The sequence below is a fragment of the Taudactylus pleione genome, unplaced genomic scaffold (assembly GCF_031769625.1).
Source record: "Taudactylus pleione unplaced genomic scaffold, aTauple2 ptg001060l, whole genome shotgun sequence".
NCBI lineage: Eukaryota > Metazoa > Chordata > Amphibia > Anura > Myobatrachidae > Taudactylus > Taudactylus pleione.
In genome coordinates, this window is record NW_028285461.1 from 350,726 (window position 1) to 377,144 (window position 26,419).

Sequence of the window (26,419 nt, forward strand, 5' to 3'; positions counted from 1 at the left end):
TCTATCTTTTCCCCTACTTCAGCCACTGAAGCATTATGGGACTTATGAAATTCCCATTTTAGCTGCAGAATTTCATCCATCCTCCGGTCTATCACCTCCTTTGGGTCGCTGGTATCATTGGTGACATAAGTGCAACATTTTACTCCAAATTGGGTTGCTAACGTTATGCAATACCCTTTAGTAACAGCAGTTAAATAATTCAACACTAGCCTGTGTTGCACCAGTTCTTTCTTGTACGCTTGCAATTCTCTCCCTGTATACCTGAATGTGTCATCGTACATCTCGGTGATATTATCTATCAATTTAGCAAGTTCCTGAATATACCTAAAATGTAATGTTCCCCGAGCGATCCTGGTGGGATCCAGTGCGACTAAAACTTGAAAGCCAGTTGTCTCACTAATTAACTGAGCGGCTTTATGCACATCACCAGGTATCATATTTCTTTTGCCTCTGTGTTCATATTGCATTTGAAGATATGGTGATGGTGTGTTTTTATGTATACCAAGCATTTCAACATGTGTGAGGGTCATAACTTCTGGGACTACTCTTCCCAGGTAACACAAACCTTCGGAACTCGGGGAGAGCCATTTATACGCTTTTCTTCCACATACAAAATATACATTATCAGGGAGAACATAAGGGATGGTATGCATCATTATCATCAAGTACATTTCTATTGCAAACAATCCTATTTCTGGGTCTTCCATCTGGTTCATGCAAGTCTCTGGCTGTATTATTTTAGCACAATAACCATCTGGCACCTTACCAATAATCTCCTTGGTGGAACTCAGTGTATACCGATATCTAAAATGTTTCCCACTAGATTTAATTGAGCGTAACAGATCATGGACTCATTATCAACTCTTTGTGAGAAGGTCATTGTCTGATTATTCCCCATCACTTCCCAACTCCCGGGTTTATTGGGGTTGGTTATGTTTAAACACAAAAGTGATCTATCTACTTGGAATTGATAGAGTTTGAAATGAGGTGGTTTGGATGAGAGGAATTTTCCATCCAAGGTTTTCCCTTTTTGTAATTCTAAAATTTCCGTGGTATTCAGCAGAAATGGCACCAACCCTACGTTATACTGTCGCTGTGGCACGTGTGAACACACCCAGCAATCAGTTTGATTTAACACTTTGCCTACCATGCTATTATAATCCTCTAAAGGATACCCACCCCAGTACGGGTTATATTTAGGTTGGCACCATTGGATACAGTTCTCATCAACTAGGGACCCACAAAGCTCACAAATACAGGAATGTTCAGACGATAAGCCTCCACACCTCCCCCGAGTATCTGGAATGACAGCTCTCTTAACAATAACAGTACTAAGATTGGTCAGCCACTCCCCTGATTGGCATTGCATTCCTCCTGACTCCACTCCATCAGCACTGCCATCAGCTCCCATTTCCTCAATCGGTCCCCCATCACAGACACTGGATATCCCCGAACTGACCAGGATGGTGAACACTCTAAAAGAGAATATGAAAATGAACACAACAGGCCCGTCCATTGTCACAAGTTCTGCAAAATTTCTCTCAGTTCAGGTATCTCACTACGACCTTTTCAATCCTCCCGGAACAAGCTCGCGAGCGACAGGTCCACACTATCAGCCTTGTCTCCGACTTGTTTCTCCACCGGTTGATTGACATTTTTGCAGTGAGTGGAATGGACCTAGGTATCTCTCTCGGCCACCTTCAAAGATGTAGTACTCGTCAGCAGCACCTGGTATGGACCTTCCCACCGATCAGTCAAGCAACCTGAATGCAAGAAATTTCTGATCATAACATATTCTCCTGGTTCAACATCATGACAGTTAGTTTCAGGCATATCATTGGACAACAATTTCAGTTTCTGCTGCTGTTGTTTTAACTTCTTACTCATTGATATAAGATACCTTACAGTTACCTCGTTGTTACCCTTCAAGTCTTTCTGTGGACTTATAATCAAATGAGGTTGTCTACCGAACAATATTTCAAATGGGGACAGATTTAGAAGGGGTCTAGGAGTGGTCCTTATGCTATGTAGGACCAAAGGTAATGCTTCTGGCCATCCCAGTCCAGCCTCTGCCATAATTTTACTTAACTTATTTTTAATAGTCCCGTTCATCCTCTCTACCTTGGCACTGGCTTGTGGTCGGTAGGGAGTATGAAGTCAGCTATTAATACCCATCAGCTTACACATATTTTGAAAAACATCACCTGTGAAATGAGTACCCCTATCACTCTCGATGAGTTTAGGGATACCGTACCTGCATACAAATTCCTGGACTATTTTCTTGGCAGTAAACGCAGCAGTAATAGTGGCCGCTGGGTAGGCCTCAACCCAGTTAGAAAATACATCGGTGCACACTAATACATACTTAAGGTTCCTGCAGGGTGGTAATTGGATGAAATCAATTTGTATCACCTGGAAAGGTCCATCAGTTGGTGGAATGTGGGACGGTTCGGTAGGGATCGTTTTCCCTATGTTCTTCCTTAAGCAGGTCAGACAGGACATTGCTATCTTTTCTGCTTGTGAAGAAAACCCTGGTGCGCACCAGTGTGCCCTCACCAACTTGCACATACCTTGATTTTCCAAATGAGTCAGCCCATGTGCTGCCTCAGCCAGGCTGGGGTAATATGCCTTGGGGGCTACTGGTTTACCTTGTCCGTCCCTCCACATCCCTATGACTTCCAAATGGATTTTTCCTGAATTGAACACAAATTTTGCATCTCAATTAATTTCAGCATATCAATTGTTTGGAAAGACATAATTTTTTCAGTTGGAGAAAACATTTTCAACCCTGCTGCCCACTTTGCAGCCTCATCAGCCCTGTTGTTGCCTAGTGACACCAGGTCATACTCACATGTATGGGCTTTACACTTAATTACTGCCACTGTTGTGGGCAGTTGGATTGCTTCTAAAAGATGTTTTATGTGTCGGGAGTGTGCAACTGGTGTGCCTGCTGCTGTCATAAAATTTCTCAGACACCATAGAGCCCCAAAATCGTGCACCACCCCGAACGCATACCTCGAGTCAGTGTAAATGTTAGCAGATTTGCCTGCTGCCAGTTCACACGCTCTAGTTAGTGCTACTAACTCTGCCACCTGGGCTGAGTGAGGAGGACCAAGAGGTTTAGCTTCTATGATGTCTGTGTCATTTACAACAGCATAACCTGTACATAATTCACCTGTGTCTGTTTGTCTATGACAACTCTCATCCATATAAAAAGTCACATCCATATTCTCTAAAGGTGTGTCATGTATGTCAGGTCTAGCAGTAAAGGTCTGATTCAGATATGTCATACAATCGTGCATATCATTATGAACTCACCTCCCCGCCAGCAACTCGTCTCCCTCCACCCTTTGTACATCATGTTGTACATATGGTAAATACGTTGCTGGATTCAGCGTGCTGCAACTTTTAACAGTGATGTTTGCGGGTGCGATTACGGCTAGTTCCCATTTAGTGAACCTAGCTGAAGAGACGTGTCTGGTTTGAGCTGAGTTCAACAGAGCAGATACAGCATGGGGAGTGTAGACAATCATATCATGGCCCAGTACTACGTCCTCACTTTTACTCACCAATAGAGCGGTAGCTGCTACACTTCTCAAACAAGTGGGGAGTGATCTTGCTACCGTATCCAATTGGGCACTGTAGTATGCTACGGGCCTACTGGCATCACCATGTTTTTGTGTAAGGACACCTGCAGCACAACCATCGGCTGCCGTACAATACAAATCAAAAGGTTTTTCATAATCAGGTATTCCCAATGCAGGAGCTTTTGTCAGGCTATCCTTAAGATTAAGGAAAGCCTGCTCTGATTCCTCTGTGTGTATGACACGATCGGGCTTTGAGGAAGAGACTAATTCCTGTAAAGGCAAGGCCAAAATAGAAAAACCTGGGATCCACATCCTACAATATCCACACATTCCCAAGAAGGTACGAATTTGCTGTTGATTCTGCGGCAGTGTCATGTTTTGTATGGCCTGGATTCTATCATTTGTAAGATGTCGTAAGCCCTGGGTTAGGCAGTGTCCCAAATATTTTACTCTGGATTGGCACGGCTGTAGCTTGTCCTTAGCCACCTTGTGTCCTGTATGCGAGAGATGAAGTAACAAAAGTTTAGTATCATTCAAACATGACATAAACGAGTCAGAACATAGCAATATATCGTCCACATATTGAATTAGAACAGATCCATTGGCAGGTTGAAAAGATCGTAAACAGTCGTGCAATGCCTGGGAGAAGATACTGGGGCTGTCTATGAACCCTTGGGGTAATCATGTCCATGTACATTGCACACCTCTGTATGTAAATGCAAATAGGTACTGACAGGTTGGAGAGGCACAGAGAAGAAAGCAGAACAGAGGTCAATGACAGTGAAATGGGTTGCATTTGGTGGGATCTGCATCAGGATGAAAGCTGGATTTGGCACTGCAGGGAATTTCTCTCTACTACCTTATTAACACCTCTAAGGTCTTGTACCAGCCTATAACCCCTCTCACCACTCTTCTTTAGTGGAAAAATGGGGCTGTTGGCTACACTAGCTGTACGAACTAAAATTCCCTGTTGCAATAATTGCTCAATTATTGGAAACACCCCTAATTCTACCTCCTGTTTTAGTGGGCACTGGGGAATTTTTGGAGCTTGCCTACCGCTTTTTAAGTTTACCATTACAGGGCTTACGTTTGCCATTAATCCAGTGTCCTGTCCATCCTTAGTCCAAAGAGAATTTGGAATTAGGGACATTTCATCTACCTGTGATGGATTTTCTTTTAAAACTGTAGAGTGATACATTATCCTTCGAGGAGTGTCTAACATATCCCGCACCTCGTATACCATTCTCTCTGGGATATCTAAAAATACACCATCAGGGGTGCAATATATAACACATCCCATTTTTCATAACAAGTCTCTTCCCAGCAGGTTAGTAGGGGTTGCAGCAGCCAGAAGAAAAGAATATCTGGTATGCAATGGCCCAATAGTAACCTCTGTGGACTTTGTTAAAGGATAACGTTACACTTTACCTGTTACACCCATTGTTGGTACTGTCTCGTTGGTCACCTGTAAATTAACGGGAGATTTCATCACTGACCTGGTCGGCCCTGTGTCTACAAGAAAAGGATATTCAGTACCAGCTACATCAACCATCATGACCGGTTCTTCCCTAGTACTTCCCGTTAACCTGACTATCTGTAGACTACAGGTATGACCTGACCCCTAGCGTTGGCTACCATTCTCCAATAAAGCATTTATGGCCACAATTGGAGCTGGTGCCTGTTGAACATTTGCTGGTCTCTGTGCATATCCCTTATGGGGATATCCAGGCCTTACCTGATTTGGGGTTCCTACTCGTTTTACTGTACAATTTCTACTTAAGTGTCCTGTTTGTTTACAATTAAAACATGTCCGTGGATCAGGTGAAAACATGTGTTGTTGTGAGGTTTGAGCAGAGGGTAACGGTGGTGGATAGGGAGGGTAAGGATAGGGAGGGTAAGGGTATTGTGGGGGATATGAGTATGGGACCTGTGGTTGTATTGGGTTAGTGGAGTAGAGCTGTGTTTGTTGTTGTGTGGGGTTAGTGAGGGCAGGTGTAAGTGTGAGTGCAGGTGCGAGTGTGTCCGTTGGCTGTGATGTTACAGTAATTCCTTCCAGAGCTTGGATACTGACAGCCATTAGTTTTTCGCTCTGGATCTCCCTCTTTTTTGAGATGTTTTTATCATGTTGTATGGCAGACTCTATGAGGTTATCTATTGTGAGTCCCCTCCAGCCAGACTGTAAGGTCTGAACCGAGTCTTTAAGTTCTCCTTCAGACCATCCATGAGTACCGTGACTATCATTCCCCTGTGGTGAGTGCTATCTTTAATATCTTCTATCCCAGTGTACTGGGCAGGGGCAGAACTATGGGAGACAATGGAGGCGCCTGCCGCCGGGCTCCAGCACTGAAGGGGCACCTCCTCCATTGTCCACAACACATTCACCCCACTTAGGGCTGTAACTATGTACCCGGAGTGTACCGTCACGGCCGCCCAATACTCGGCACCCCTTCCTGGCACCTGAGAAGCCACCATACACTAGTGGAGAGCTCCATGTCAGACCATCAGCTGCCACCCTTGCTACATTACAGTGTCAACGGCTGTGATGGGGGGGCACCACATTATAACTTGCCTCTGGGCATCCTCTGGGATGAACTTACACCACTGGTACTGGATGATAGCCTGCAGAGCCCGGTCACAATAGTCTTCTGCAGTTTCACTCTCCTTTTGTTTGATTGTGAAAATTTTGTTCCAGTTAACTACTACTGGAAAATATATACCCAATTGAGTCACAATGCGGGAAATGTTACCTTGGTTTACTTGGTCTGCTAAAGGAATGTCACCATCCAATACACAATCCGTGATAAATTTTGTCATGTCGGTATTGCGTGGCAGACTGGTCCTTAACACCACACGCCAATCTTTATTAGTTGGCTCATGAGAACTACCCAAATTTCTCAAAAGTCTTTGACATTTGGCTAGTTCCTTTTTGGGATCGGGGAAATCATTTATGATGGAATTTAGTTCTGCTCTTGTCCAAGGACAATGCATTACTACTTCCCTCGTGGGCACTACACCGTTTGCATCTGCATTTCCATTCGGAACAGTTATCGTCCGAATGGGATGCAGACCGGTAGCGTTGCTACCTCTGACCTGGTTACCTGGCTGTGGGTTTAATCTGCTGCTGCTACGTATGGTATTAAGAACTTCCTCTACGGGTGCAGAGTGTGTTAGCACTTCCCTTGCTGTTACCGATGGAGATGGCGGCACCACCCGTGATTGTGGTGATGCTGCATCTATCATTTGCACAGCATGGGAAATGGCAGACATTACAATAGGCTCATCATCCACATCATAAACATTTTCTTTATGGTTACTTAAGAGGGAGTACAAATTGCTTGTTACATTTTTATGGGTATTTTTGGTAACTGTACTTGCACCTCCATCCACATAAGGTGGGGGAGGTGAGCGTGAACTGCTGACAATACTCTCCACAACGCTACCTTGCCGCACGTGCACGCCATTTTGCGGCTCGCATGCATTGCATTTCAGCATTGCGGATGCATTTTCTGGCAATGCGCTCGCAACGCTAGTTTGCGTCGCTTGCACATTTTTAAGCCACGCATCCCCTTCATGCTGCCACAATTTTAAACATTCACAATATTTGACCTTTTTCTCTCGGGAGCGCATCAGACTGATGTGATGCCGGACATTATCTAATACATCCTTATCAAAACTACCAATTCTGGGAAACGGTCTAACACTCTTCATCGTCATTTTAAACCATACATCACAATACCTTATTGCATAAGTACCATACTTAGTATGCATAATACGACGGGCCGATCCGATCGGCGCCTCCATTAGCAGCACATCATTGTCTAACATCTTTACTGTTTGCATGGCTCCCATTCTGAGACAAAATCCTACGCTTTTCAATAAAGATTTAAACTGGTGAAAGACAATCAAGATACTTTCACTTACCTGTGGACGATATAAGTCGTCGGCGCCCACACACCTGGATAAGATTTGAAAAAGGCAACTTCCACACCCGGATAAGACTTGGGGCCTGATTCAGACCCACTCGCGTGCGGCTGTCCGCTCGCAAGTGGGTCGATGTTATGGACTGAGCATGCGCACGACGGAGGGAGCTCCGTCGTGCGCATGCGCCAGACGCGACGAGCGAAGGAAAGTCCTTTGCTCGTTGTGTCCGATCAAAGGGGGCGTGCTGTCAATGTTGATTGACAGCACGCCCCCTTTGGTGGGCGTGCCTCCCTGACGGGGGCGTTCCCACGGGAACGCCTCCCGTCAAAAGCCGGCCCACTGACATCACTAGTGATGTCAGTGGGAGTGATTTTGGCTCTGATAGAGCCAAAATCACTCCGGAGCTTGCGGTTGAAAACCTCAACCGCAGGCTCCGGCTCGCAATTTCGATGGTCGCGATGGTCACGACCATCGCGGCCATCACAATGCACGCTCGTATAGCCTGTGGGTGGTGACCCACAGCTATACGAGCGTCCAGGAGGACACTCCATTTTCATGGAGCCCGACCCTCATTCAGAGCGTGCGCTCTGCTCAGAGCGTACGGCTCTGAATGAGGGCCTTAGTAAGGCAACTTCCAAACCTATGGAAGTTTATATGTCGGCCACTTCCACGCACCTCTCTACAACAAAGACAACATGTTCACCTGCTACTGTGTATAGAACGGTAAAGCTACTTACCAAGCGGCTAGACTTGCACCTAGCCCTTAAGGATCATACGATACCCTTAACTTTGTCCAACAAATATTCACTGTTACACACTTTTTCCTGCGCAGATAAATAAACGTTAAGACAGATATTGATAACAATTGAAAAAGGTAAACCTCAACGGCTTTGTTAAAACACATAGCAGCAGAACCGGAAGTGCGTATATGCTATTGTGCGACCAGCCGCATACACAATAATGCGACTACCACACAACCATATAATGACTTTTTAGCTGCTTACGCAAAAGTGCGTTTTTTTCTGTACACAAAACTGCAACTCAACTGCGTACTTAATACTGCGGCACCCCTTCTAAACGTTAGGTTCTATCAACAAAGGAAAACAGACTTTTTCCTTTCTTGTCCCTGGATTCTAGTCAGCTTCCTTTGCTCACACGAAAACGGATAGCGATCTCTCAGCACAAAGCGGTTACAGGAAAACCCTGCATGTGGCCACTCCACCCTTTGCTGAGATATTGATAGCCGTATGTGCCGTGTGAGTAGGTAAGTGACCTCACTACTACGAGCCCCCAACTAACGATACTTGATCAGAACCTCTATATACCCCTGCCTATACCTTCTAAAATCCTACCTATAAACCTCTAAGAATGACGCTAATTTGCGTACGCAGTCATACAGTAAATAGAGACTCCAGATTTAGAACATGTGGTTCCAAAGCACAAAGTATTATTCAAGTAAAAGTACAGTCAGTTACACGCTATTGATTCAGACACAATTAGATGCAAAGGAATTATACAGACACCAAGTACAGTTATACATACGCAGCGCTTCCAGACCAGATGATAGGTATCAGCAAGAAACCCCTCATCATTCAGCATTCAGCACGAAGACTAAGACCCAGTGTTTGAGCACACATATTTATACCCCCCCAGAATAGACCGGACAAAAGGGAAGTTTGTTGCTGATATCATTGGCTCCCAGGGAGGAAGCATTTGTTACAGAGAGTTTAACAGGCTAGTTCAAATAGACTCACCCAGCCTCTAACAACTGGGGGTCTCTGCCCTCCCGCCCCCATGCTACATCCTAACAGTTGTTCAGAAAATATACATTTGTTGCTTGTAGTCTCTGCGGTCCATAAGTTGAGAATGCATTATGCAATCTCCACACCGATAGTACCGGAATTCTGTTGAAAGAGTACGCATCAGTATGAAACCAAACACGGCTCTCTTAGCATGTATAAAACTTTAGTTATCAAGTATCTTTATTTCACAGCATTTATACTAACTGAACCAACTTAAATCTTATACTTTAAAGCTTATTAAACCTTATGTGTGAATGTGTAATGTGTGAGCATGCAGGGTTTGATATAAGGACGCTAGTTAACTTGGGGCAGATGCGTGCATAAAGCTAATAAACAGCGGTTTCATACAAAGTCCTATGCATTCGCTAATATGCGACTAGTTAACAGCGCAATTGTGCGTATTAATGTGTGTATGAGAAATGGAGAAAATATGCAATCGCATGTTGCTAATAGTAATATCGCCACATGTACTAAAGTGTGTTTATCTAAAATGGCGCTTAGGCAGCCATTCGCAAAATGGCATCTTGCAATCTCATTTCCTAAAATGGCGTCTTGCGGCCATTTGCAAGATGGCGTCGCTGCGATTCAATTTTAAACTGATCTTGTCTCAGCCAATTATCCAGCTTCGACAATACTCCATCCATGAGTCATATTCAATTACCCTCCAGTATTCAACATATCTTCAAATTCTAGAACATTCAACCTTACAGTTCTTCTCCGCAGTACCCCTGAACCTCAGAGACTTTTTCCTTTTGTTTTACAGTGTCTACAATTGTGCATCCCTGCACTAAGGACTATATTTACCATCTCTCATTAGTTCTCATTTAACTGTATGCAACGGAATTATATTAAACCATCTAAATTCCAACTCTCTCCTGGTCCTGGTGTCTCTGTACCACAACTCAGTTTGGGTCCACCCCTTCCAATACCTCGAGCCGTGACACGGCTTCACTAAGAAGCATAACGGTGTCAATCTGTTAGGAAAACTCAGGGATGTCATAGCAAGATGGCTTACCCCACTAAGACTCTCCTCAGGATTTGCCATTTCCAGTAACACATTTTACATCATGAGAGCATTACAACTGGGTGAATTTCAACAAGTCCCATGTTTTGCCCACCTGATAAACTTGGTGGTTCAGAATTTTATTTTTTTTAAATGACAGGGGCGCGCAGGAGATGCTGGCTGTGGCTGGAAACATTTCTGGAAATTTTTGGCACTCATCAACCGCATGTAGAAGATTTCAGCGGCTGTGGCAGTTCAATTACGAACATGGCACATCTAGGAAAGCAAATGGCAAAGCAGTGGCAGACAGGGTGGCAGTTTAATAAACAGCAATGCCCCAATCAGTGCATAATACAAAGAAAAAAGGTGCAAGTTTAAATTGTCCTCCTTGGGCCCTCCCACCGACCGCAGGGAGTAATGCCGGTGTCGCACCCGCCCATTTAGATTCTTGAATGGGTGGATGAACTACCGATGTGGCAGCACACAAAGCAGAAGCTCTGAACAGGAAGGGGGCAGAGGGATTATCAAAGTCTGGTACTAAACATCTCTCATCATCGTGCTTCTGGGATTATGTATGGGAATGCTGGGAGGGGAGGGGGAAAGAACATCTCCAAAACCATCACAAAATAGCCTCTCCATTTGGTGCTTGAGTTGCATCTGACCTAACATGGCTGTTATGATCAAGGAAAGTCAATCCCATCTGTTGTTACACATTGGAATGAAAGTTTATGAAAAAAGGCAACCAGGTTGGTATCTACAAATCAAGGTTGAAAAAGGCAAAAGAGCATTTTGCAAGTATATCTATTTGTGATTTTAGTTGAAGTACAGTATGAAACCAAAAAACAAAAAGAAGAAAATATTGTCAGAGCAGCGGCACAAACGCCCGGCAGTAAAACATATAGGACATCTATGAAACATTGCCACACAGCAGTGGCAGACAGGATGGCAGTTTAATAAACTAAAATTGTCAGACAGCAATTCCCCAAACAGCACATAATGCAAAGAAAAGAGATGCAAGATGTAATTGTCCTTGGGCCCTTACACAACCCTTATGTTGTATATATTAAACAGGACATGCACAGTTTAACAAACCAATCACTTCAGCGACAGGAACAGCCACTTGTGGCTGAAGTGATTGGTTTGTTTGGGCCCCCACAAAACAAGCTACCAATGGATAGCTGACATGCTGTCAATGATCTTTACATACACAAACTGGCTCTACAGAGGCAAGATGTTGTCGCCATCATCATCATCATCCGATTTCTCACCCTCATCAGTGTGTACATTGTCTTCACACAATATTAATTTGTCCCTGCTGGAATCCACCATTACAGGTGCCTCTGTATTTTTTGGACATAATTGGCAGTAAAGGTCTTCCTCGTGGAATTTCCAGTTCATTTTGGTGAATATCATCTTTTCCACATTTTGAGAAAGTAGCCTCCTACGCCGATTGCGGATACGGTTCCCGGCTGTGCTGAAAACTCTTTCTGAGTACACACTGGAGGTGGGCAACTACGGTAATGCAATCTGTACAACAAGTGCCTCCAAATTGCTTTTTTTTCTTTCCAGTAGTCTTTCAGTCTTTCCTTGCCAATGCGTGTTGGGAATGGCATATAAGCAATTTTGTTTTCTGCACCACATTTTCCCTTTGTTAGATGTGTTTTTTCCTTTAGCACTGTATATTGTTTTTTTATTTTAGATTCCCTGACTTAGACCCTCTATATCCTTGAGCATTGGCTTTAGTATATGACGTTGATGGACTAGTGTCGTCATCATGACTGGTGGCAGCAACTGCGACAGTATTTGGTTGCTCTTCTCATAGCACTGAAATAGCTCTGATATATGTGCTCAATGATCTTCTGATGGCAAGAGACAGGGATGATTGTTCAATCTTAATCCTTCTGGATCTCTCTGCAGCATTTGATACCATGGACCACGGTATTCTAATTGAGAGCCTGAAAAATTTCTGTGGACTGGACGGCACAGCCCTTAGCTGGTTCAAATCATTTCTGACTGGCAGGCAGGGCCGGTTCTCCCATTAAGCATGGTACGTAAGGTGCCACATAGTGAAGGGCGCCTCAGCTGCATACCATGCGGGCCGCGGTGCAGACTGTGTCTCTGTGACACAGCTGCACCGCGCGTGTAGCGCTGACCGGACGGAGTTCAGTCAGCGCTACACAGCACAAACACACAGCCACCGGAGTCGGCAGCTGTGTGTTTGCTTTAGCAGCTGATGAGAGTCTGACAGACTCTCATCGGCTGCTGCTCCCACTGCCGGAGCCAGACATCTTCCGGCCCCCACAGTGGGTAATGGGAGTGACGCGTCACTCCCATGACGCATCACTCCCATAATGCAAAGCAGCGGACGGAGGAGCAGATCTCGGCGGCGGGACCAGGAGCGGGTGTCAGGTAAGTGGTTTTTTTATTTTTTTATTATGCCTCTACTGCGGGGGGGGGGGCGGCGGATTACTACTGGGGGCACTACAAGGGGGGGACTACTGGGAGCACTACAGGGGGGGAATACTACTGGGGGCACTACAAGGGGGGGGAATACTACTGGGGGCACTACAAGGGGGGGAATACTATTGGGGGCACTACAAGGGGGGGACTATTGGGGGCACTACAAGGGGGGGACTACTGGGGGCACTACAGGGGGGAATACTACTGGGGGCACTAAAAGGGGGGGAATACTACTGGGGGCACTACAAGGGGGGGAAATACTACTGGGGGCACTACAAGGGGGGGAAAATACTACTGGGGGCACTACAAGGGGGGGAATACTACTGGGGGCACTACAAGGGGGGAAATACTACTGGGGGCACTACAAGGGGGGGAATACTAATGGGGCACTACAAGGGGGGGAGAAAATACTACTGGGGGCACTACAAGGGGGGGAAATACTACTGGGGGCACTACAAGGGTGGGAATACTACTGGGGGCACTACAAGGGGGGGAATACTAATGGGGCACTACAAGGGGGGAATACTACTGGGGGCACTACAAGGGGGGAAATACTACTGGGGGCACTACAAGGGGGGAATACTACTGGGGGCACTACAAGGGGGGAATACTACTGGGGGCACTACAAAGGGGGCTACTACTGGGGGCACTACAAGAGGGGGGACTATTACTAGGGGCACTATATGATGGGCACTGCTTGGGGAGGTACCACTACTGGGGGCACTGCATGGGGGGGAGTACTACTGGGGCACTATATAAGGGGCTTACTACTGGGGGCACAAGGGGCACTGCACTGGGGGGGACCACTACCGGGGGCACTGTAAAAGGGGCACTGCATAGGGGGGGGCGCCAAAAAAATACTTGATTACCAAAAAATTTGGGCTAGGGCCGGCCCTGCTGGCAGGTCACAGAGAGTTTCTTCTGGAGTAAACTCTTCATCACCAGTGCCACTTCCATGTGGTGTCCCACAGGGTTCTATATATCTCCAATGCTTTTTGCAATATACATGATACCATTGGGTGAAATAATCAGACGTCATTGCCTTTGCTCCAGGTACAGAGAACCCCATAACAACCCTAAATGGCTGCCTAGCTGAACTTCAGTAGTGGATGATGCCAGTTGGCTGTGACTGAACCCTGATAAAACAGAGGTCCTTATGATAGGTCACAGGACAAGGCTACAGCATAGCTAACCAACAGGACTTACGCTTGGGGATTCAGTATTACAAAACACTGAACATGTGCTGAATCTTGGTGTTAAACTGGATAGTGGCTTGACACTTAAACATCAGGTATCAGCCACAATCAAATCCTCATTCTTTCATCTGAGGAACATAGCCAGAATCAAGAACTTAATTCCCTCAGAAGATCTGCCCAAAGTCATACTGTACATGCATTTATATAATCACACCTAGACTACTGAAACGCCCTCTACCTTGGACTCCCAGCAAAAGAATTGCACCACTTGCAGATGGTACAAAATGCAGCTGCCAGGCTATTAACCAACCAGCCCCATTCCAGCCAGGGGCAGAACTATGGAAGACAATGGAGGCGCCTGCCGCCGGGCGCCAGCACTGTAGAGACACTTCCTCCATTGCCCACAATATATTCACCTCACTTAGGTCTTTAAATATGTACCCGAAGTGTACTGTCACGGACGCTCAATACATGGCACGTCTTCCCGGCACCTGAGAAGCTACCATAACCATATACTAGTGGAGAGCTCCATGTCAGAATATCAGATGCTGCTTCCGTCTACTGTATATATAGCCTGTCCCTACTCACTGATGTCGCTGCTCCTAAGCAGCTTCTCATCCCAGTGTGACTCTGGCGCCCCCTCACCCACAACGTCCTGTCCCACTTCTCCCTGGTGGCAGCTCTAGCCGTGGACCTGCGGCTGGCCTGATCATAACCACGACTGCAGATCTTCCAGGAGCTGGATGTCCACAAGGATGCACCAGATGGAGTTGTGGGTAAGAGGGCATGGCTGGCAGGGGGCCAGGGACACCAGCAACTGAGTCTGGGGGGCAAATCTTTGGTGGAGCACCTTCCCGGAATGTGCAGCAGTCGGCAGTGGACTGGGCATTTTGTGATTTGTAGTTCCACCACAGTAGCAATTTACAGTATCTTGACTGAAACTCAGTCCTCAAGGCCAACACATCAGGTGGTTTTCCCCTCTATCTGGGGTATCAGAAGGGCTCTCCACCCACATCAGTTGGTTTCCCCTCCATCAGGGGTATCAGGAGGGCTCCACACCACACATCAGATGGCTTTCACCTCCATCAGGAGGACTCTGGGCCTCATGCTAATTGCACTATTCAAGTCACTATTTTATCTGTGACTAATGCATAGCTGTATAAAGCCAAAAAAGGGGAGGGATATCCTGCAAATTTAATTTAGTAAATAGGCCTAATAGGAAAAAATGCACATATTCTATATTAGTGTTTTTGTGTAGATAGATAGATAGATAGATAGATGCACCATATTTATTTTCCCATTTTTTAGGGGAGGGCACCAAATTATAACTTGCCTCTGGACGTTTGAGATGAACTTACGCCACTGGTTCCAACCACATAACACCCATTCTCTACTCCCTTCACTGGCTGCCTGTCAGATGGCGAATTGTTTTCAAGATTGGCTTACTGACTTTCAATGCCCTACATGACCATGGCCCAAGGTACCTGAAGCAACTTTTGATTCCTTACTGTCCTACTCAATTACTGTGATCCATTGACGAAGTACTATTAACAGTACCTAGAATCTCCCAGAATTCGTCTGGGGTCAACTTTGTGGCTCCGACTTAATGGAACTCACTTCCCCGCACAGTTTGAGTGGCCTCCACTCTAGAATCCTTCAAAAATAGACTCACCTATTCACCTAAGCATTTCACTAATGTCCCTTGTTAAGTTTGTTTTGTATTTTGTACTGTAAAAGCAAATGTAAAGCACTTTGACTCCTTTAGGAGAAAAGCTCTATATAAATAACATTATTATTATGATTATTATTATTATAATTATTAATAAACTGAACGTTATCCATTTTTCAATTCGCAGATCACTGCGAGGCTTATATATGCACGACGCACGTGAACAGACAATACAATGACGTTTTTTGATGGTGCAGCTGTATTCCTGCGTGGACTGAAGCCACAGGGCTTATATATGCATGTGAGCATAACAAAGAGCACAAAACAGTACAAACAATAGAAGTTTTTTGATGGTGCAGCTGTATTCCTGCGTGGACTGGATCCACAGGGCTCATATATACACGTGAGCAAAACAAAGTGCACCAAACAGTACAGACAATACAATTATTTAATTGAATTACTACATGGAGTCACAGAGCATATATATGCATATGCACGTGACTCCACGTAGTGATGGAGTCTGGACACAGCACAGCCAATACAGCAGAGTACAGCACAGCGTACAGCAGCGTGCACCCCATTTATATATTGACTAAGCTGCACAGCCATTTGTGACTTGTGAGTCTGGACACAACCTATACAGCTGAGTACAGCACAGCATACAGCAGTGTGCACCCTCTATACACTACACATTGACTAAACATCACAGCCACTTGTGAGTTGTGAGTCTGGACATAGCCTATACAGCAGAGTACAGCACAGCACTGTGCAGCCCCCTATATACACATTAACTAAGAAGCACAGCCTATACAGCAGAACACAGCACAGCAGCATGCACCCCCTATATACAGTTATCCACAACAGCACAGCCTTTACTGCAGAGTGCAGCACAGCAGCATGCACCCCTATATATATATATATATATATATACACCCATTAGTACAGCCTACAGTATACAGCAGAGTTAAGCACAGCATACAGCAGCATGCTTAACAAGGAAATGGCACCTAGTCCTGTCCACGGCACCTTACTAGAATCCGATGCCGCAAGGATAACGTTTTGCCTCGAAGTGGAATCCAAGTCAGGCGGAAAGATCTGAGCCGCCGCTTGGATCTACTCATATTCCCAATGTTTGGGTGTGTTCAGATTCCAAGGAATCTGAACAGCTCATCTCTAGCAAGGTCACATCTGTAGCTCTTTTTTTTTTTGTTTTAAAGGATGGTCACTAATCTAATATAAAATAAACATCATTTGTTATCTTCTCAGCTTTCTAGGAGGTGCGCCTGATTCAGCAAGCAACGCAAGTGAGAGAACGCACGGTGCGAAACGATGTTTGCGATCTGCGCATGCATATGCATCGCATTGCGCGTGCGCGAACAATTTGCTGAGTACGGTAAGGGCTCTCTCAGAGTACGCAGGGAGCCCGCAGAGACCTTCGATGTTGATTGACAGGAAGTGCCGTTTGTGGGTGGTGACAGGGGGTGGTCGGTCGAATGCAGGCTTGCCTGTGCGTTCGCACGTTGTTAGAGGGGCGATCAAAAATGAATCTCAGCGGCACCGCTAGCAGCCGGGTGCCTCTCTGCGTGCAGGAATCTCCCAAGTCCTGCGGCAGGGTCAGGTCTACCCTTAGCTTACGTGCAGCATCGATGGCACTCGATGTTCCCGATGTTTAAGCTGTCAATCACGGCATAGGTGGCGGCTTTATGTTTTGCTGGGTGTCTGCTTCTTGTGCTGCAGTCTCCTTGCATATGCATTGATTAACATATTCTCGTAGCGGCTGGGTGCGTGCGTCTGCTTGCGTGCGTTCCTTGCTGTACCAAGTCCTCTGTGCCTGGCTGGGGATTCTCTATGAGGCAAACTTGCGGTGAATGTGGTTGGATTATTTTCAGGTAAGAGTGCCAATAACTGGCTTCCTAAACTTAACATTGTGGATTTTAAGTCGCGCACTGCATTTGTTTGTGATTCCACCAGCACGTGTAAGGTTTCCTGAATGCGGATATTACTGTCAACTATGCGATTTAACGTACGGTTACTTTGGTCAATACTGGCTCATACTCTGTTTACTGCAGAATTTAAGCCACTTTAAGTATGACTGCAGCTGCACACATATTTGTTCAGCTGGGTCAGCTGGTGTATTTGGTTGCCCAATCGTGCTACCTGCTGGCCTTGAAATGCAGCCATTGCTTCCTTAAACCTGGTAGCTGGATCTGGAACAAAACTGGGTTGTGATGGTTCTGGTTGGAGATTGGGTGGTTTTGTGCTTGGGGCCTGTGATGGCGTAAAATTAAATAAATCGAGGGTAACAAATTCATCCTCACCTTTTATAGGATTCCCGGCTGCCTCCAGTTCTTCAGATTGACTTTGAAGATGTTCATGACCTATCTGAGAGATTTTTTGTAAGTATGTTTGACTAATACATACTTTAAACAATGACAAAGGAAACTATGCTAATTAAAATAATGATATCTACATTGAAGTGCCAAAAGTCTTGAGATAGATGCCTAGTATCGTGTAGGACCCCCTCTAGCCCAGCGAAGTACAGCAACTCCACGTGGGAACAGAAGACCTCTGGAGAGATTGTGACCCATGCCGTCTGGATAGCTTCCCACAGGTCTCTGATATTTGTGGGTGTAGGATCTTTGGTGTGAATGAACCTCTCCACTATGTTCCATAAATGCTCGATTGGGTTCATGTCGGGCGAATGTGGTGGCCACACTATTTGTCGGAACTCTCCAGAATGCTCCTCAAACAAATTCTGGACAACTTGGAACCGATGACACAGTGCATTTATTCTGCTGGAATTATCCAAGCTAATTACTGTTATTGCCAGACTGCCTCCAAAGATTTGATAAATGTGCCTAAACCCACATATAAACCTTTTTATTTTGTGATTTAAGAAAAGGTTTAGATTACGGGAAATATTTTTATTTGTTGCAAAATGGTAATACCGCTATTTTTCTTTTAGCACATACTCACTGCAGATGTCTCCCTTGGCCCCAATGTGGGATGTGTTCCTGTAGATCAGGGGTGGGGAACCTTTTTTCTGCCGAGGGCCATTTTGATATATATAACATTATTCGCGGGCCCGGTGCAGGCCATGCCCCTTCCATGTGATGTCGCATGGGGTGGGGCCACAATCGCCGGTGAGTACAGCAATCCTGAGGAGGCTCCGGGAAGCTGTAAGGACAGCGGTGTGACCGTCTGAAGTGTCCTAAGGATGCTCCAGACGGCACTGCTGCACACAGTAGATTCTGGCTGCAGGGTGCCATTATAGGTCCCCTGCTAGCCAGACCAAATGATTCTGGGGGCTTTATACGGCCCCCGTGCCTGAGGTTCCCCATCCCTGCTGTAGAAGGATGCGCCACAGGATGAACGGGAGCAGCAGATGATGGACCTACAGAATAAACAAACATTTTATTTATTTTTTTAAGCAAGCACTATCTTTTTGTTATGTGCAGAATGTACAAGACAACTTTGTTATTAATTTACCTGTCAGCTCATCATCCCCAATGCTATTTTTGATGGGGGTATTCGTCTGTGAAAATGTTTTGAGTAAAATTATCAAGACATTCCTAAATAATTGTTTTCGTTATTTTAATTATAAAAATGCCAACCGCTATACAGTATGTGGGTCTTGCTCATTGCAAATGTCAGGTGTCTGTCAAGTATTGAATAAGTGAATTCCATTACATTCTACTCAGAAGCTGTTTGTGTGCTATTGTGGAATTCAGCACTGCAGCATATTTTAAATCTTTGCATTGTAACATACATGAACCCCTAGGTTACATACTTGCAACTGTATTGTCAGCGGCTACACGCCATACTGGTAATGGATACAAATTATTTAGAAGTGGAAATAACTAACCAGCACATTACCTACACCAGAGTAACTGTACTGTACATAAACATTGTACCTACAGATAATATGTATTTGACACCTTTTTTTTAATGGGTTAATTAAAAATCATTATGTGCACTCACCAGGCTGGGGTGGGCGATCTGTGTCACGGACGTGGATCAGCGGCATCATTTCTGGTGGAATAACGCTCCTCAGAGATTCCTCATACTCCTGAAACCCAACCTGGACAAGGGAACCACCACCAGTCTGCCTGGATGCCTTGGCAGCTTTAACCATCTTCTCCTTAACCCGCCGTTTGATGTCGCTGAATCGTTTTTTTTTGTTACGTGGTTCACTGTCACATTTTACGTAGTCAATAGCATTGTCCTGACCAACAACCCCCTTCCAAATGGCACTTTACCTCCACGCAGTAGTGCAGGCAGACAGCCAGCCAAAACGCACCTCGTAGTGTTTGATTACTTCCTTCATAAGCACAAGATTTTCATCAAATATAAATGTAAAGTTGTGGCCAGTCTTGGATTTGTGACGGTGGGAGGACACATCGTCATCACTTTCCTGATCTGACCGGAACACAGGCTGCTGTGCAGGGCCGGTTCTAGACATTGTAGAGCTCAGGGCGAAAGTTCCCAGTTGCGCCCCCCCCCCCCCCCCCAAAAAAAAAATGTTTCTCTAGATGGCATTCCAGAAAGGGGGCATGACCAATCGAGGGGACGTGTCCTTGCAGAACACCCCCAATTCATACACTTAGGTACGCAAATATCTAGAAACAAAAACAAGTACAGCATGCACAAATATCAATATGCATGATATATACAGTAAGTATCAAACACATAGGATACCTGCCGCTACCGGGATTTGGCCGGCGGCTCAAATCCCGGCAGCGGCAGCCCGACGGAGGAGGAAATCCCGATCGTCCCCAGGTAAGTATAAACTAACCTAATTTTACCCCCTAACCCTAACCCTCCCTTAGGGGTGCCTAACCATAACCTCCCCCCCTGTGCCTAACCCTGAATCATACCGATTCCAGGAGGACCCCTTCAATATATAATAGTGAGGTGTCCTATGTGTTTGTTACTTATATATCATGCACATTGACATTTATGTAGGTTGCACTTGCACATGTAGTAATTGTTTAGGTGACGTGTACACAGGGCCATATTAAGGTCTGTGGGGGCCCCTGGGCAACAATCTTGTGAGGACCTTTACCAATAAAATTATCCCAAAAAATTATATATAGTTACCACACGACTGGCACTCCACAGTAATATAGAAAATCTTGCCTCGTTGCCTTCCCTGGGGTAAGACCCAAACAATATAGCAGCAGACGGGCGGCACTCGTAGGGCTTGTAAATGATCAGGAGAAATGCTCAACCTTTAGGTCATTTTAATACCATACCAATGATTTTTGTGAATTCATTTAATACATCAAGTCCTTCCATTAGGAAATCCATTAAATAATATTGGCCTTTGGTCACATCTGATCCTAATTTGGAGTGACTCAAGGACCATACAGTGATGCATGCCTACCGGAGGGGGCCTAATCTTAAGGATCAACTCGTGAAAAATTATGTTACAGGGTTTTTGAATAAACCAAGAGATAACTTTCTTACTAAAAAACCAGGTTGTTATCGCTGTCTAGGGTGTGTCACCTGCAGATATATGGAAACGGGCGACTACATTATGCACCTGTACTCTGGCAAAAAAAATTTCATCATACACACTTTGACATGTACAAGTTCCTTCGTGATTTATGCTATTAGATGCCCGTGTGGCCTGATGTACATCGGGAAAACCATTTGCCAATTTCGGGAGAGGATTGCACAACATCGTTCTGCCATTCGTCTTGAGCTTAATGGCAGAGAATCGGAACAACCGGTCGCACGACACTTCAAATTGAATAACCATTCTTTAGCCACTTTACGGTACAAAGTAGTGGACCATATTCCACCATTTACCAGAGGAGGTGATAGGGAGAAAGCCCTCTTGAGATTGGAAGCCAGATGGATCCATCGGATGAACAGTGTGGCCCCTTATGGACTAAATGAAAATCTACAACTTTCTTGTTTTTTATAATCTTTTTATAGGTTTTTTACATTTTTTTTCTATTTCTTCCATTTTTTCATATATTTTTTTTCAATTTTTTTCATTTTTTGGGGGTCCTGCATTATTCAGGTTCCTCATGAGTCTATATATTAAATAATTATCGGTAATTTTGATTAGTTTTTTTTTTATATATAAAAAATCTTTTCTTGTTTTTTTGATTTTTTCTTTGCAGCTTGGTTTTTGGTTATGTTTTTTTCTTTATTGTAATATAATTTTTTGATTTTTTTACTATTGTATATGTTGCAATAGACAAATTATTTTTAATTTTTTCTTTAAATGTATTTATATGTTTGTTTATTTCGTTTGTTTGTTTTTTCCCCCTTCTTTCTTTTCTTTTGATTTTTATATCAATTGATAGTGGTTTTTTGTCACACTTTTTATTTTATTGTCCCTACAGGATCAGGTGACGGTGATGTTCTGCTGTGATGCAGCCCTGATACCCCTGCACGCGTCCCTGAGGTGTTGGAGCTGGCATCTTGGTTTCCTTGGTTTCTGTATGTGACGTAGGTGGAGAATGTGTGGACTGCGGGATGCGGCTGGATGACGTCACTCCCTTTTGTTTGCAGCAATGCTCCGCCGCGATGCAGCCCCGATATCCCTGCACGCGTCCCTGCTAGGTTGGAGCTGGCATCTGGGTTGCCTTAGTTACCACACGTGACGCGGGTGGAGAACACGTGGGCTGTGGGACGCAGCAGGATGACGTTGCTTCTTCCTGTTAGTGGCGCCTTGCTTCAGCACATGGTGAGTGTTAGTTCCCTATTTAAGTGTTTTTATGGTGTATGTCTTTGTTCAGCCTTGAGAAAAATCCTCTGTGTGGGATTGAAACGTTGGTATGGTATTAAAATGACCTAAAGGTTGAGCATTTCTCCTGATCATTTACAAGCCCTACAAGTGCCGCCCGTCTGCTGCTATCTATCTATCTATCTATCTATCTATCTATCTATCTATCTATCTATCTATCTATCTATATCTATATCTAAATATATATATATATATATATATACTGTATTACATAGGTGCTAGACATTACACCAGCCTGTGGGTTGCCTTCCCTCCTGTGCAAAGCAGCTCAGCCTCTGCTCTCCACGTGCAGGGCTAACTTTTCTCAATTTCTGTGCCAGCTGTCAATCAAGGGAGGTGGGTGGGGATGGATTGACGGGGCTTCATACAGGTGACCGGGGGACTGGAGCTTCTGGTGACCCGGGTGACATAATTGTGGACAGGAGAGAGAACTAGCACGAACTGGGGGTGGAGCTTCGGCCGGTATGGAGGCGGAGTTTCAGTCTGTATGGGGCGGAGCTTAGGACTTCAAAGAGAATACTTGGATAGCGGACGTGTCCCTGGGCCATGCCCCGGCTACTACTACTAAATAAAAACTGGAGTACTCCTCGGCAGTTCAGCTGTAATCATGGGAACAGCTGAACTGCAGAGGAGTGCTCCGGTTTTTATTTAGTAGTACTGGCCGGGGGCAGGGGACAGTGTGTGGGGGCCCCCTGTGTGTTGGGGTCCCAGGACGACCGCCCCTGTCGCCCTGCCTATAATCCGGCCCTGCGTGCACATGTACATGTCACCTAAATAATTATTACATGAGCAAGTGCAACAGAACTGAATGGTTTTACAGCACATTAAGAACACGGAGGTCATTTTATATGACAGTAAAGTCATAAACCTCCAGTCTGGCACTCTGTACACTCAGGGACACTGGGGGCTAATTGCTGGGGGAGGGGTTTATAGTCAGTTTGTTTAAGCCAATGGTATGGGCTGGTCTTGCTGGAATGGGAGTGTTTTATAGGTTTTATGGGTAATTAATGTTAGCTTGCCCTCTAGCATATTTTAATTTCTATTGACATCTTTCCTTTTTTATTCATCTACTCTTTCTTCCTGTACCCCTTTTTGCCTTCCTACTCTTTCTTTCTCTCTATACTTTTCTTTTCTAGTAATGGATCGCCCCCGCAGGGTCGCCGCCATTCCCGCTCGCTATTTATTGGACATGGTGGGTGGCGGGCCTGTCGCCCCGGATGGGGCTGGGTGTGCCCGCAGCCATGGTCGACCTCAGGACCGCGCTTCTATGTCGGGGTCTATTACCCCGAGTGTACTGCATAGGAGGGAACGTAGGAGTGGGGTGCGCGTTAGATCTAAGCGGGTGACTGTTCCCGTTCAGGGGGATATTTTGGAGGCTGATTCACGGAGGCGGCGGGGACCATTGCGCAGGGGCTCCCGGGTACCTCAGTACGGGTCTGTAGATGACACGCTGGTTAATGCTGCTCAAGGTCGCAGCCGCCATTTTGACAGCCTGGGTGATGGGGGACCCGAAATGCAGGACACTGAGTGTGCTTCCTCGGACTCCTGTTCTATGGGGAACATAACGGGGTCACCTTCTGCGTCCCTTGGGGAAGTTACCGGGGTCAATGCGGTATTTTCCCGCCGTACCTGATCATATGCTGAGGTGGTGCGAGGGCCGCAGGGGGTTGATGAGGGTGGTGATGTAGTTCCTGTCGTTGCAGATCAAGTCCCTGGGACTGCTGGGGTAGAGTTAGAGGTAGTATCTGCATTTTGTGCTTCGCTGTTGTCAGCTTTGGTACCGCTGCTCCCCGCTGGGCCGAGTGGGGGGGATGGTAGCAGTGGCGTATCTATAATGGGTGCAGTGTGTGCGGGGCACACGGGCCCCTGGGTCCAGGGGGGCCCCGCACCGCACACTCTGCACCCATATGGGCCATATTGTTTTAAACTTACCTGTCCGTGGTCCCGCGGCGGGTGTCAGCGCTGCTCAGAACACCGAAAAATGGGCGACGTGGCCATTTTTCCGGTGTTTTGCGCATGCGTAGTAGACTCCAGGCACACTCTTGTGCCCGGAATCTACTAAAGCTCGGGTGGCTGGCCTGCCGCGTCAGTCGGCTGCCGGCCACCGGAGAGAGAGGAGGGGGCCCCGTACGGGGAGTGCACACCCCTGGATGGTAACGTGAGCTAATGATCAGAGCCCGACCTCATTATCAAGGGGATTAGCCCGGCTGTGGCTTTGCAGAGGGGGAGGGGGCGCAATACGGTGGGGGCTTCTGGGCCTCCAGGTGTGCCCAGGTTGGTGTCGGAAATTTCTGGTTGTGTTCCCACAGGTGAATTGTCTACCGGTGCCAACATGCAGAGGAGAGAACTGAACATGGAGGATGCGGCCGGAGCTAGTGCGGGTCCGGCAGCGATGCGTTCTGGTGAGTCTTCTTCTGATCCAGATTGGGTGGTTTCCAGTTGTGGGAGTGAGTCTAGTGACGTGCTGCGTGAGTGCTCCCGGCGGTGCGGGAGGTGGGCCTCGAGGAGTAATAGTTCTTCTTCTACCGATTCCTCCTCTAATTCTGGGAGACACAAAAAGAAGGGTAGGAAGTCTAAGCGCAGAAGGCGTTCCTCCAATAGTAGCTTGCCTGACACATCGGTGCTGTCAGATGAAGTGCTTTGCGCCAAAACGGCCGTGTTGAGGGGGGTGCGCCCCAGAGTGAGGGACAGGATTAGGAGGGGTCGTTTTGTGAATATAGTTGCCCTTACTAGTAAGGCAAAGAAAGCATGGAATGCTGCTAAGAAGAAGGGAGGCGCGGGCGTGGACACATGCATGTCTTACCATAGTTGGCTCAAGGGGATGTATATTTTTGTGTCTTGCTATCTAGAAACGCGTCCCGACGAGCATATGAAGGTTATACAGTACGTTACATGTATCTGATACACGAGATGGTGAGTTCCGCGCGGGGTAACGCCTGGCAAATATACGACGAGGAAGTTTGTTGGAAGCAGCACTGGAAAGAAATTATTGACCACACCTCATTAAAGATTGTTCCCGATCAGGGGTTGTTACTATGGGGCCACAGGTGGTGGGGCAAATGAACGCGGCCCAGCAGCCGCCCCATCTAAATAGGGGTCCTACTCCAGTTTGTGTGGGGGCAATGTTGGTTTGGTTGGAAGCTTATCCAAATAGACCTGAGGCAGAGTTTTTGCGGGCAGGATTTTGTGAAGGGTTTCAGATGCCGGTGAGTGGTATCGTCAGGGGCAGGAATTTGCGTTCAGCAAGGGAGTTGCCTGGGGTACTGCGGGAGAAGGTCGATGGGGAAGTGCAGTTGGGGCGCATTGTAGGTCCGTTCCAGGAATCTCCGATTGATGGTTTGATCTTGTCGCCAGTTGGTGTAGTCCCTGTAGGGAAGTTTTGTTTCATTCACCACCTATCATACCCTAGAGGTTGTTCAATGAATGACGCTATTTCGGAAGAGCTCTGTTGGGCCCGGTACCAGTCCTTTGATGAGGCTTTAGTGGTGGTTCGTTTGTTTGATTCCGGGGCTTTAATGTGCAAACTCGATATTGAATCTGCGTTTCGTTTGCTGCCACTTCACCCTTCGGCTTTTGGGTTCATGGATTTTTACTTAGAGAATGGTTTTTATTTTGATAGATGTTTGCCCATGGGTTGTTCTATGTCCTGATCCTACTTTGGGAAGTTTAGCTAATTTCTACATTGGTGTTTATAAATAGGGTCCCGGGAAGCTGGCATTGCGCATTATTTGGATGATTTTTTACCGGTAGGTCAAGCGGGTTTGCACAGATGCGCTTTGCTGCTGCGAAATGCGGTGGCTCTTTTTTCTAGCTTTGGCGTGCCATTGGCATTGGACAAGACTGAGGGTCCTACTGAGAGGCTTTCCTATTTGGGTATCAAAATAGACACTCTAGGGGGGTTTTGTCGGTTGCCGGAGGATAAGGTGCGTCGATAGCATGATGGCATATTACTGGCGCTGGCGGTAAGTAAGGTTACCCTAAGGCAAGCGCAGTCCATTTTGGGGTTATTTAATTTCGC